We start from the raw sequence: 13,418 nt of genomic DNA on the forward strand, positions 1-13,418 counted from the left end.
CTTTCTTCGGGGGCGTTTCATGCCGCGGTACGGACGACCGGTTTGGCGACCCGCCGGTTTAGGATTCCCGTCTGTTGAGTTGGAGTGCTCCTTTCACCCGGAGCCTATATTTTGGTACATACTCGTTCGTTGCATATATATGTGTGTGTGTTCAGGGGTACGGCGGGGCCCTGTCCCGTCATATGATTCTGTTGGTTTGTTTAGAGGCCTGTAGATGTATATGTGGGTTGTGTGCCTACCCTGTACAGGTGTGTTTGTATATTATATGTTTTGGGCCGATGCGCCATCGGATAGCCTTATCGGCTTTCGATATATGTATATATATGTGTTTGAGTTTGAGATGTGTTTGAAGTAGCGTTTGATATTTGTATCGGCATAAGCCGGCTGTGTGTGATTCGGGTTTGACGAATGCGTTTGGGTGCCCAACTCGGGCACTAGTCGCGGCCTACGGGATTGGGTCGTGACAAAAGTGGTATCGAGCGGTTTGTCCTCGGAATGTCTACAGGCCGTGTCTCGTAGAGTCTTGTTTATCGGTGTGTTGTGCACCACATCTATAAACAGGAGGCTACAGGACATCTAGGATGTTACTTTTCCTTGAATCTTAGATCGTGCGATAGAACTGTGCTATTAGGATGACTCTTTTCTGATCAGTTGTTATGGTTTTTCAGAGATGCCTCCGAAGAAGACGACGGCTGCCCAGAAGGGCAAGGCGAAGGCAGATGAGGCTAGTCGGGCGCCGAGGGTTACACGGGCTCGTGCGCGGACTAGGCCGTGCTTGTTTTACATTCGAGAGGGTTCGGCCACTCCACCACCCGGGGAGGGCCGGAGTAGGCCCCTCGGCGGTTCCGGCGCCCGCTCCCCGGCCGGATACGGAGGGCGGGGACGCCGAGGGAGGCCGTACGGTTGTTGACCACGGCGGTGGCGGTCGGAGTTCGGGGACGCGGGCCAGAGAGGCAATGATGATGGCGACAGGCGTGATAGCCTGAGGGTTCGCGACTTCTTGACGTGTGGCCCCCCTGAGTTTTTCGGGTCTAAGCCCGAGGAGGACCCCCATGACTTCATTCGGGGGATGAGACGTGCATTAGGACTGGTCAGGGCTTCAGAGACCGAGTCCGTTGAGTTAGCCTCGCACAGACTGCGAGATGTTGCGGCCAACTGGTATGAGTCCTGGGAGCTATCCAGGGGTGAGGATGCTTCCCCAGCTACGTGGGACGAGTTTACGGCCGCCTTTCTCCGTCACTTTACGCCGGAGTTGCGGAGGGCAAGGGTTGATAGATTTACGCGAGATACGACAGAGGGGTCGGAGTGTTCGTGAATATAACCTGGAATTTGATTCTCTGGCCCGGTATGCACCTGCTATAGTGGCGGATATGGCCGACCGAATGCATCGGTATGTGATAGGACTGGACAGCTACTTGATTGATAGCTGTATGACGATGGCGGCGCAGACCGATATGGATATTGCCCGGTTGCAGGCGCACGCTCAGGGAATGGAAGACCGGCATCGAGCTGAGCAGTCCAGTAGAGATCGTGACAGGAGGCCGCCCAAGAGGGCCAGATCAGCGGGCTATTCAGGAGATTTCCGCGGCGGGCAGCCTCAGTATCGATCCGGTGGATATTTTCCGCCGCCGGCCGGGATACTCGGTCGTTAACAAACGATTTGATGACGCGGGACCGTCCGGGCGGACCGAGTTCCGGGGCCTTAGTCCTCAGGCAAGCGGAGGTCCCAGTCAGATGAGACCACCCAGACCTCCATGCCCCCACTGTGGGAGGCCACACCCGGGAGAGTGTTTCCGGGCCAGTGGTGCTTGTTTTAGTTGTGGCCGTCAGGGCCATCAGATGAGGGATTGCCCGGCCAGGGTTAGTTTGGGCGGTGCGGCGCAGCCTCTCCGGATCAATTGCCGGTTCATCTTCATCAGCAGCTACGCGCCCTATGGGTCAGGGTGTGCCGGCATCAGGAGGCCGTGGCAGAGGTCGCGGCGGAGTCCCCAGTTCCAGCGGTCCTTCGAACCGCATATACGCGTTGGCAGGTAGGCGGGATCCAGAGGCGGCACCAAATGCGGATCCAGGTATATGAGCCTTTCTTATAATATTTTTTATGTATGTGTGTTTGTTGTATGGATGTTGTTTGATGGCAGCGAGTAAGGGTCCGGAAACCGATAATTTGGTATTTATAAATAACGGGAATCTTCCCCGAGGTCCTTATGCGACCTTATAAGACTAGTTGAACATTCGAGGACGAATGTTCCAAAGGGGGGAAGGATGTTACATCCCGTATTTTCAACAACGGGACGATTTGGGTTAACTATGAAAAGTTAGGATTAAGACCATTCCGGGGTACGAAGTTGAGACGTGTGACCTTCGATTTTGTCGTGTGACCTAAGTGTGTATGACGTTATTGGTATGGAAACATTTAAGAAAGTTCGGGACCAAAGGTGGAATTTGTGGAAGTTGCCAATTATTGAAAAAAATTGAGGAAGTAAAAGAGGCCATGTGGCCGGCCACTCTTGGAGTGGGCCATGGCCACATGGTTGGCCATTAGTTGTAATAAAAAGATGACAAGGTCATCTTTTCCCTTCACTTCCATCCCTTAGAAAAATCAAGAACTTTGGAGAGAAAGGAAACCACCCATTCGGCCAAAGGAGAGAAAAACCAAGACCAAGATCAAGCCTTCCCAAAATTATTTCTCCTAAACAAATCTACTAATTTGAGGGTGCTTAGTAACGTGGAGGTGTTGTTTCGAGCGTTGGATTGTTCGTTTTCGTCCTTGGCCAACTTTGGACAAATTGAAGGGTTGTGAAGAAAGGTAAATTCTAATCTTGTTTTATGAGTTATGAAGGGTTTATGTGTGTTGTTGTATGTTGTTATGGATGAAATTCATGAGATATGGCATTATGAAGTTGTAGCCGTGTGGTGTGTTGTGTAGTAGTAGTAATGGATTAATTGTATTTAGTGTGTTTGTGTGTTGTTATGAAGTGTAGAAATGGATGGAAGTCATGGAAGTTGTGTGATGTTGTTGTGGCCGAAAATGGACAATTTTGTATGCTAAAGGATGAACTTATTCTATGTAGTATGTTTGGTTGTTGTAGAGTGTTGAAATGAATGAAAATCATAAAGTATATATGTATGGTGTGTTGGCCGAATATGGCCTTTTGTATGAGTCAAGAAATGAATTAGTTTTCTTGGAATTTTAGTTGTTGATTGTATGTGGATTTTATGTTGAAAATGAGAGTTTAATGATTCAAATTGGTATTGTAAGTGTATGGGCTGTGTTGGAGGATTTTGTGTATTTAGTGTGATTTTTATGTTTATGGAAATGGCATGATTAGAAGGGGGATTGTTGGAGTAAATCATGGTTTGAAAATAAGGAATGTGTTAGGGATGTGTTCTCGGGTTAAGGGACAATTTCGGGTGACTTGAAGCCCTTGTTGGATTATTGGAAATATTGTGTGAATTGTTTGGAGAGTCCTTGAATGTTGTTTGAATGGTTTTGGATTGATAATTGAATATGCGTTCGTTTGATTACATGTTGGTTTGTAAGTATGTAGTCGTAGTAAGCATAATTGGAATATTGTTGGAACGTGTGGAGAAGGATTTTTAATGTTCGAATGCGTTTCGAATTGATTGTGGATATTGTTGGAATGATTGTTGGTTTGTTGTGTTGTTGAATTTGGCCGAGTTAAATTCTCGGGGTTGGTCCATTTATAAAGGAAGTGCTGCCCAATTTTCCGTAGGATTATGTGCTAGTTGGAAATAAGCTTTTAAGTGCTTATGGTTGACGTTGGTATTTATTGATGTTATGTAGATCTTGGAGAGTTCGAGATATAAGTTTGATTTGGATTACCGTTGTGTGCAAGCGAGGTATGTAAAGCTTAACCTTTCTTTCTTTTGGCATGTCTTAGTTGTGTATAGGCTACGACTACTAGCCTCGAGGGAATTCCATTCTTATAATCCGAGCATGTCTATGATTCGCGTTTGTCTTTTGGTACTCGTATGTTGATGTGGGAAAATATTGGTTTTGATGTTGTTGGAAAAAAATGATTTTAAAGTTGCATAAAAACTTGGTTTTCAAAAGAGTTTTATTCTTAAACAATGTTGAAACTACGAACGCTCATAACTTTCGACTAAGGGCTCGGATTGCCTCGATATCGTCGTGAGAGGTTGTATGACGTGTGATGAGTATGTTTTCCATAGGCGGGCCCGGCTCGGGTTGACGCTCGTCCGTGGGTCCCGCGACCTTCCTTCGTCCCTTTCTGATGACGTTTGAGAGAGTTTGGTATGACGATTTTCCCAATCCCCAAGTAGGGTCATTTTACTTACTTTTTGAACCTATATTAATGATTTTATGCATATGGTTACTCACGACTCTGCTCGTGCGGTTGTTGGTATATCGTTCGCCGGTTCCCGGGCCGGTTTTGCTGTCGTGCGCACTATGATATATATATATTCGGAGTTATCTTTGTGCTACGGTTCCGAGACCTCGCCATAGGGCCGGGTTCCGTTTATGGAGTTATCTTTGTGATATGGCTTATGATGTGTTGTGATGATGTGTTGCGTTCGGGGTTGTACGGAGATTTGAAACCTTCTGGTGTTATGCTGTGTTATGGCGCCATCGACAGGCGGGCGACCATATTTTCTGTGCCCTTTTGCATGTTTTCTATTTTGAAAATAAATATTTAGCATTTGGAAATGTACTTACTTTCGGTACTTCGGTTTCGAGTGTGATTCAGTTATTTACTTGTATTTCTGCTTTACATACTCAGTACATATTTCGTGCGACCCCCTTTCTTCGGGGCTGCGTTTCATGCCCGCGGTACGGACGACCGGTTGGCGACCCGCCGGTTTAGGATTCCCATCCTGTTGTGTTGGAGTGCTCCTTTCATCCGGAGCCTATATTTTGGTACATACTCGTTCGTTGCATATATATGTGTGTGTGTGTCGGGGGTACGGCGGGGCCTGTCCCGTCATATGATTCTCGTTGGTTTGTTTAGAGGCACGTAGATGTATATGTGGGTTGTGTGCCTACCACTGCACGGTGTGTTTGTATATTATATGTTTTGGGCCGGTGAGCCATCGGATAGCCTTATCGGCTTTCGATATATGTATATATATATGTGTTTGAGTTTGAGATGTGTTTGAAGTAGCGTTTGATATTTGTATCGGCATAAGCCGACATTTTTGTGTTCCCAATGTTGATGGTCTTAGACAAGAATTGATGATGGGAGATCATGAAGTTTTGTTCATCGGCCCTCGTACGATTTGGGCAACACTATTGGTGGAAGAACATGAATGTTGATGATTCGATTTGGGTGATCGTGGATAGACTCACGAGATGATAAAAATATGCCCATTTTCTTCCGATGAAAGTTTGATTCGATCTTGGGTGATCGTGATAGACTCGACGGAGTACGCCAAGTTATATTTGAAGGAGATTGCTAGGTTGCACGGTATTTCGGCATCCATCATACCTGACAGAGGTACGCAATTTGCTGCTCATTTCTGGCAGACGTTTCAAGAAGGTTTGGGGACTAGATTGAAATTGAGCACTACCTTCCTTTCTCAAACTGATGGGCAGGCATAGAGAACTATTCAAACTTTGGACGATATGTTGCGTGCTTGTGCAATCGATTTCGGAGGAAGTTGGGATGAATACCTACCCCTGGTGGAATTCGCTTACAATAATAGCTATCAAGTGAGTATTCAGATGGATCCTTATGAGGCTCTTTATGGGAGGTGTTGTTAGTCTCCAATTGGTTGGCTTGAACCAATGGAAGTAGAGTTGCTGGGTCCCGACTTAGTTCATGAGGCGATTGAAAAAGTAAATCTTATTGTGCAACGGCTGAAGACCGCTCAGAGTTGACAGAAGTCTTATATAGACATGAGGCGTAGGGATTTGAAATTTGCTGTTGGTGACAAGGTTTTCTTGAAAGTGTCACCTGTGAAGGGGGTAATGCGTTTTGGCAAAAAGGGGAAGCTTATTCCTCGCTATATTGGTCCTTACGCGATTACAAAAATGGTTGGGAAGGTAGCTTACGAGTTGAGATTATAGGCTGAGATGTCCATGGTTGATCTGGTATTTCACATTTTGATGTTGAGATTGTACAAACCTAATCCTTCCCATGTGTTGCACCCTCAAGATATTGAAATTGATGAAGCTCTGTCTTATGAGGAAGAACTAGTTCAAATTTTAGATCGTCAAGTTAGAAGGTTGAGAACAAAGGATGTAGCGTTGGTTAATGTGTTGTGGCAAAACCATAATACTGAGAAAGCTACTTGGGAAGTAGAGGAGGACATGAAGAATAGATATCCTCACTTGTTCGCTATGTAAGGTATGAGCTAGCATTGTAATTATTCGTAGATGAATCGTCGGGTTTGTTTGAAGCAACTTCTGGTTTCGTCAATCCTTTCTAGGTTAGGATCCTCATTTGAGAACGAATGATCTTAAAGGGGGGATAATGTAACACTCCGTAGATTCGAGATAAGTGTGGAAGTGTCTTGGAGGATTGGACTTCACTGTTTTGCGTTATCATAAAATACGGCCAGAATTTACGGCCCGTATTTTAAAATACGGGTCCGTCTACCTTGGACGTAATTTGCCCACTATCCTAGGTTACGTGCTATTTTCGTTATGATTAAATAAGACCATAGAATACGGCCCGTTTATTTTGAAATACGATCCGTATACCTTAGACGTATTTCACCTGTTCCCTAAGACTGTTCACTGTTTTTCATTATTGTTAAATACGGCCACATAATGCGGCCTGTATTTTTAAATACAGTCCATATTTCAGGCCGTATTTCACCAACCGCTAGCTGTGTGTATAAATAGAGGGATTCAGTTAATTTTATGAATTATTCTCATTCTCATAAACCCTAAGGACGAAAATCTTTTCTCCACGTCTCCTAACGTAAAGGTAAGAACATCTTTAACATTATTAATCAATCCTAGCATTAAACCCGTGATTCTTGACATGGTTCTTGGATGAAAAACCTAGGGTTTGCAAGGTAATCCTTCTCAAGGTGATTCAAACTAGGGTTTTGGGTGTTCTTCGTTATAAAGGTAAATTTTTGAATTACGTAAGGCTTTATTAAGGTATGTTCTCTCTTTTAAAAACCTTATTATGGATGCATGTCTTCTTTTCAAAAGTTCTTTATTGAATAAAAAGGTGAACTTTTCATACAAAAGCCTAATTCATGTTTTGATTGAGGTTGGTGTGCCTGAGGGGACAAGCCACATTCAACCTTGATTGTATTATCCTCTAGAAGATGATCAATAATGATGGTTAATTGTTGGTACTGATGTTTTATAATGAACTATGACAATTGAATCTTGTTTAAAGAAGTGGAAACGTTTTCAAGATTATCGACGAAATTATGGATCGTTGGAATGGCACATTGAGCCTTAGTGTTAATTGATGGTGTGACATAATTTGAGACAAATTGTGAATCGGCTTCTATGCTATGAACTTTGTTGTTGTGTTTGGCCTAGCTACTCGGGAGGAAGGGTAGCCACTACGGATCCTAGTGTGATGATACCTAGCTATTGGGGAGGAAAAGTGGTCACTTCTGGGTTCGCTACCTGGGGTGTGATTATGCCTAGCTGTTCGGGAGGAAGAGTGGCCACTTCTGGGTTTGCTACCTGGGGTGTGAATATGCCTAGCTATTCGGGAGGAAGGATAGCCACCATTGAATTTCATATTTCGGTGTGGTGCGCTGTGACAAGGGAACCTCTGCGATCATCCCTTCGATGTGCTTGATTCTTGGGCCTGTATTGGCATGTGTGATATTCTTATTTTCTCATGGAATTGTTGTGGTTAATTATGATCAATTGAAAGGCATATTTGAAGTTGTGCCTTGACAAGATGCCTTACAATCGGTTTTGATAATTCTTGTTGTGATACACAAACTGAATAACTCTTCTTACATTGTTTCACATGATTTTCAAGACTGATTTCTTTATATATTATTATACTCTATTTTTGTATTACTTATTGTCCCCGAGGCACTCACTAAGTACAAAGTACTCAGGCATACCATTGTTATTTTTTATGGTATGTTAGCTAACGGAGAAGAGCAGGTTCTTGATACTCCGGGCGTTTAGGAAGGACTTGCTGTTGCTGTTGACTTGGTGAGCCCACACGTTCATTTGTGGGACACCCTATTTATTTGTTTATTCATTTTATTAGTTTTTCGGGCTGCGTCCCGATGAGTCAGACTATTAATCCTTTATCTTAGAAGCTCCATAGTATACATTCTTGTGGGTAGTTGTTGAGTTATTGATTAACTCTCGGGCATGTATTACGTTTGACTAAGTATTTGAGTAATAAAGACTTCCGCTGATTTAATTCATATATTCATGATTTGTTTACATTTTTTTTTTTATAAACTATTGGAGGCGAATATTGAGCCTGGCAGGTTCAAGTACAGTTATTGCATCTTTTAGGTTCTTTCGAGGTGGTTCAAGACGTCAGATCCCAGTCACGTCTAGGGTGGGTTTTGGGGCATGACATAAACTAATTCTAAACTAAAATTTCAGTTTCGCCCTTGGTACTCGGGTTTTTCTATTTGGGTTCGTTTTGGGGTTCCGAGTAGGAATATAGCATTATGGGTGTGTATGGACTCGTGTATTAATGTAGAATCTATATGTGTTAGATGTTTATAATGCAGAGGCACTTCAGAAGGAAAAGGCTCAGGTTTCAGGGTTTGTGGCTCCTGTTCGCTTTCGAGGTAAGTTATGGTTTACTCTCTAGACTCCAATTAGAGGGCGTATAATTTTTAAATACTAAAGGGGTATTGGGTGTGACAGAGTGTCCCACCATAGTAGTTTTGATGAGCACTTTGGGTACGTGCTGGTGTATTTCTTCGGGTAATTAATGTAAAGTAGTGCATTGTGACGGGGCATGCATGTTGAGCCTACGGGCATTGGTTGTGGTGATAAATCCGTTGCTTTTGTATTATTGTTGTTTATGTGGGCTATGATAGTCATTCTTTATTCATACTTGTGATTATGGATTCATTGTACCTCAATCACTCCATATTTCATATAATTCAAGAAAGAGGAATCATACTTGAAATTTGAGTCGATATTATAATGTTGCATGGTATATGCATACCCATTTCATTTCATACTTTCATGACATTGTTAGCATATGTGTAACGACCTGGTAGGTCATTTTGAGAAATGCTCTGTGTTTTTGTGTAGTCTATTCCAGAAGCTCCGAGATAATTAGTTTGACTTGCTTGCAAAATTTTGAGTCAAAAAGCTATTATTTGGTTCACTTTGGGAGAAGATTTCATTTTGGAAATCTCGATATTTAATTATATGAACTAATTGCTCATTTTGGGAAAACGTGCTCTACTTGGCGATCTAAATATTTTGTTAGATTAATAATATTATTTATGACCTGTAGAAATTGACGAAGCTAATTTTAGAGTTCGTTTGGTTGGTTTTTGACTAGTAAGTCAGTTTTGCAGTATGCCTATTTATTGTGAAAATACAGTCAAAGGAAGAAATAAGACCCGGATTGGAAGGTTGTTCATTCTGTTAGCTTCGTATGATCATTTGTGACTTGTAGAAAATTCGAAATTCGATTTGGACTTCTTTTATGTGTTTGAATCGTTGATATAAGTCGAGCACCTCTGTCACTTTGATGTGCCATTATACCCATTTAATGTTGGTATTCAGTTTTGATTGTTGGGATAGATGCGTAACGAAATTTGTGTTCGTAGCAACTTGAATCGTCGGATTCTGTCGTCGTATGAGGGAGTTATGATTGTTTTAGTGCGGACAGCTGTTGCTAGATTTTGGTGAGTACGCAAATGCGAAATTTTTGTCAGAAAGGCTAGATCTGGTCGCAAATGCATGATCCGGTTGATGTTGCGGGGGTCGCAAATGCGAAGACCTCTATGTATAAAATTTCAGACTTCGTCCATTTGGTATTTTCATCAAATCTTGAGTTCTAGAGCTTCGTTTGAGGTGATTTTCGTGGCATTTTTTTTCACCTCAACGAGGGGGTAAGTATCTTACCTTTATTTTGATGTTCTCCCATGATTATTTCCGTTGGTTATCATTTTTATCCGTATTTGATTAGCAATAATTGGGGTTTTGAATTCAAAAGTTGAAAAGTGGTAAATCATGGATTTGAGGATCACGTTGATAGATTTTTGAATGGGTTTTTTCTAGCATTAGACTAATTAAGTTATGGGTAAACCAATTCTGAAATAAAATTCCAATTTGGCCCTTAGGGGCTCGGGGTTACCTTTTTGGGTTCCGAATTAAACTATAGCAATATGGGCATCATTGGACTCGTTTAAACTCATAAACTAATGTTTTGACTATATTGAACCTGATTTTGCAACAAAATACTGGTTTTGCCTTTAGGGTTCGGGTTTGACTATTTTGGGTTCGTTTTGGGATTCCGAATGGAAGTATAGAAATATGGGTACCGTTTGACTGGTTTAGTTGAGTACTATTGTTACACCTTAGAAATTTCGTGACATTTGCGTTATGAGTGACCTAGCGGAAGCTCAAAGTGGACATGAAGCCTTCATAAGGTTAGGAAAGATATTTGATAATTTTAAGTATATACCTTAAGGTTTCGAAGTTGTATGAAGCGGTTGAAGTAAGTTTGTTGAAGAAATGGGAGTTTGAGTCGTGATTTGGAAAGATTTCGTAGCGTTTGACTTATACATTTCTTATCATTATATTATTGAGGGGGGGGGGGGGTATATAGGGCCCATTAGATGGTTAATGAAGTTCTATACAAGTGCCAAAAAGGTTCCATAAGGATTGGAGGTCAAACAAATCGAAATGAACGCGATTTCGCGAAATAGGAGAAATTGGCGCAGTATGCGGTCACATACTGAGTATACTGAGCCGCATACTGGCTGCCAACTCCCCATTTTGGCTGAAATCACTGGCCAACATCACCCCCAAGTGTTGGATGGAGTATGCGGCCGCATACTCGGTATCTTTGAAACTTCATACTCACCATGAAAGTGGAGCGGGTGCGAATTTTGCCACCTTTTTAAATCCCAAGAGACCTCATTTTCATTCAAACTTCCCATATTTATTCCCCCATATTTCTAGAGGCTGCTTAAGAGTTCTTGAAGGTTCTCTATCACTCCACACCTTTCCATACCCTCAAGAGAGAAGATCAACGTCAAAACCCAAAGGTAATCCATGGAAGGTGATAGTTCTTACTTTCTTTCAAAGTTGTGGTGAACTTGATCTTGGATGGAGTTGAGTAGGGGGAAGTTACTTGATTAAAAGGTATGTTCTTCATCCTATTCATATGGTTGAGTTGATGCAAAGGTTTAGCACCCCTTAGGAACGAACAGAATTAAAGTGGAGAAGCTATGAGTGTTGTAATGAAGAAGATGACTATGAGGTGAACTCAAAAAGGGGATTTTGGTTAAATTTGAAATTAAATTGAATATAAAATTTTGATTATGATATTATGGATGTTGTTATTATTATTTGGGAGCTGTTTTATAATATGGTGGAAGTTGATGAAATAGGGAAGTGCTGCCCAAATTCCGTTAGCCTTTTAGTTGCTCTAGTTTGAACCTAGGCATGTTTTCAAGACTTAACCTTGTTATGAATCCTCTTGAACGTAGATTTTGCGGGCCTGGGTGGAAACGTTAGTATTTAAGAAGACGTGAAGGTATGTAAGGCTAACCCTTTTCTTTTTAAAGGCATGACTCCATAGTTGTCAACCGACACGCAGATATCCAAAATGTTCCTATTCCTAGAAACACTAGAAACCCATAATTTTTATGATTCTTATGATTAGTTGATAATGATCTTTGTGATGACAATGATGACGATTATGATGATGATTTCAATTCTAGAAATGCCAAAGCTTGAAGTTCTTACTGTTCTCATGATACTATTGAGTTGTCACAAGATTATCGATTGCGTTCGTTGTTGTTGATTCCATCTTATAATGGTTGTTCCTCCAAGGTGGGACATGGCGATGATGATGATTCCACAATAGAAATCAAAGGGTTACCGACCTTACGTCACTCCGATAGAGTAGTAACATTTTATTTGGGCTCTCGTGCATGATTTATATATATATGTATTTTCTTACACCGCACCGTGCTATAGACGGCCGTGAATACATATAGATGTACACATCATTGCAGTGGGTAGTTTATGATATCGTCCGGACACGAGGGTATATGAATCGGTTTACACGTTACGTAGGAATATATATATATATATATATATATATATATACACTATATATGTATGTATGTATGTATGAGATGGTTTATTTTTCTAAAGCTAAGCATGCATGATATCCGCCTTGAGAGGCAATCAGATATATAGGTTATCTCTTTATCTCTTATTCCTCATATCCTTATTATGTTGTTGTTCATGCTTTACATACTCAGTACATTATTCGTACTGACGTCCTTTTTCTTGTGGACACTGCGTTAATGCCCGCAGTTAGATAGGGAGGCTGATCAGATCCCTGGAGCTTCATCTTTAGAGTCTTAGGAGCGCTGCATTTGCTTCGGAGCTGCAGCTTATTGGTACTACTCTTTTGCGTACATGTTTGGGGTAGGGCTGTTACACCTCGAAAATTTTCGCGTCATGTGCGTTGTGAGTAAACTAATGTAAGCTCGGAGAGGTCATGGAACCTTTATAAGGTTAATGAATACTCTTAACAAGTGTTAAGCAAGCGCTAAAGGTTTCGGGATCAAGCAAATCGAAGAAAATAAGTTTGTTGAAAATTTGGAAAAAGTTGACAGAATTTCGGGTCAACTTTGGTGGGGGATATCTCTGGGTATACTAGGAGTTTTAGGTGTTTCAAAGCCTAAAATGAAGCACGTCAAGTCTAGTTTCCAATGTAACAAACCACTCGTCGATACGACATCGGAGTAGAGAATTATGAATGTTACTAGTTAGGCAGACAGAGTAGAAATGCACGCTACAGTAACCGACGTGCTATAGTAGCCGCACTGCTACAGTAACTGCTACAGTGCCCGAACCGAATTTGTCCAACTATAAAAGGGTCAAAACCCCTTTTTTTTCGCCAAAATCTGATTTTAGAGCTCAACAACATATAGGGTCATTTTGGTCATAAAAATTTTAGAGATTTGAGTGACTTTAGTTAGTCAAGGCTCGGGTGGTGCATAGTTGTGCCTATAGCATCGTTTTGCGGTGGAGTTTGGCGTGAATTCAAGGTGAACATCTGTAATACCCCGTAAACTTGAACTTGGTGCGAATGTATAAAAACCTAGTGTTAAGACGATATTATATCTATATGAATACATTCTTGATGAATTCGGGTGGAAGATGGTCGTTTTGAAGTCAAACCAACAATTGAAGTTCTTAAGGGCTCTTAAATTCGCCTAAGTTTTGGTAGGTATGTCTTCTGGGCGATTTTCCTGAAAATGTGTTGCGA

This window comes from Lycium ferocissimum, chromosome 4 (assembly GCF_029784015.1).
Source record: "Lycium ferocissimum isolate CSIRO_LF1 chromosome 4, AGI_CSIRO_Lferr_CH_V1, whole genome shotgun sequence".
In the NCBI taxonomy this organism is placed as follows: domain Eukaryota; kingdom Viridiplantae; phylum Streptophyta; class Magnoliopsida; order Solanales; family Solanaceae; genus Lycium; species Lycium ferocissimum.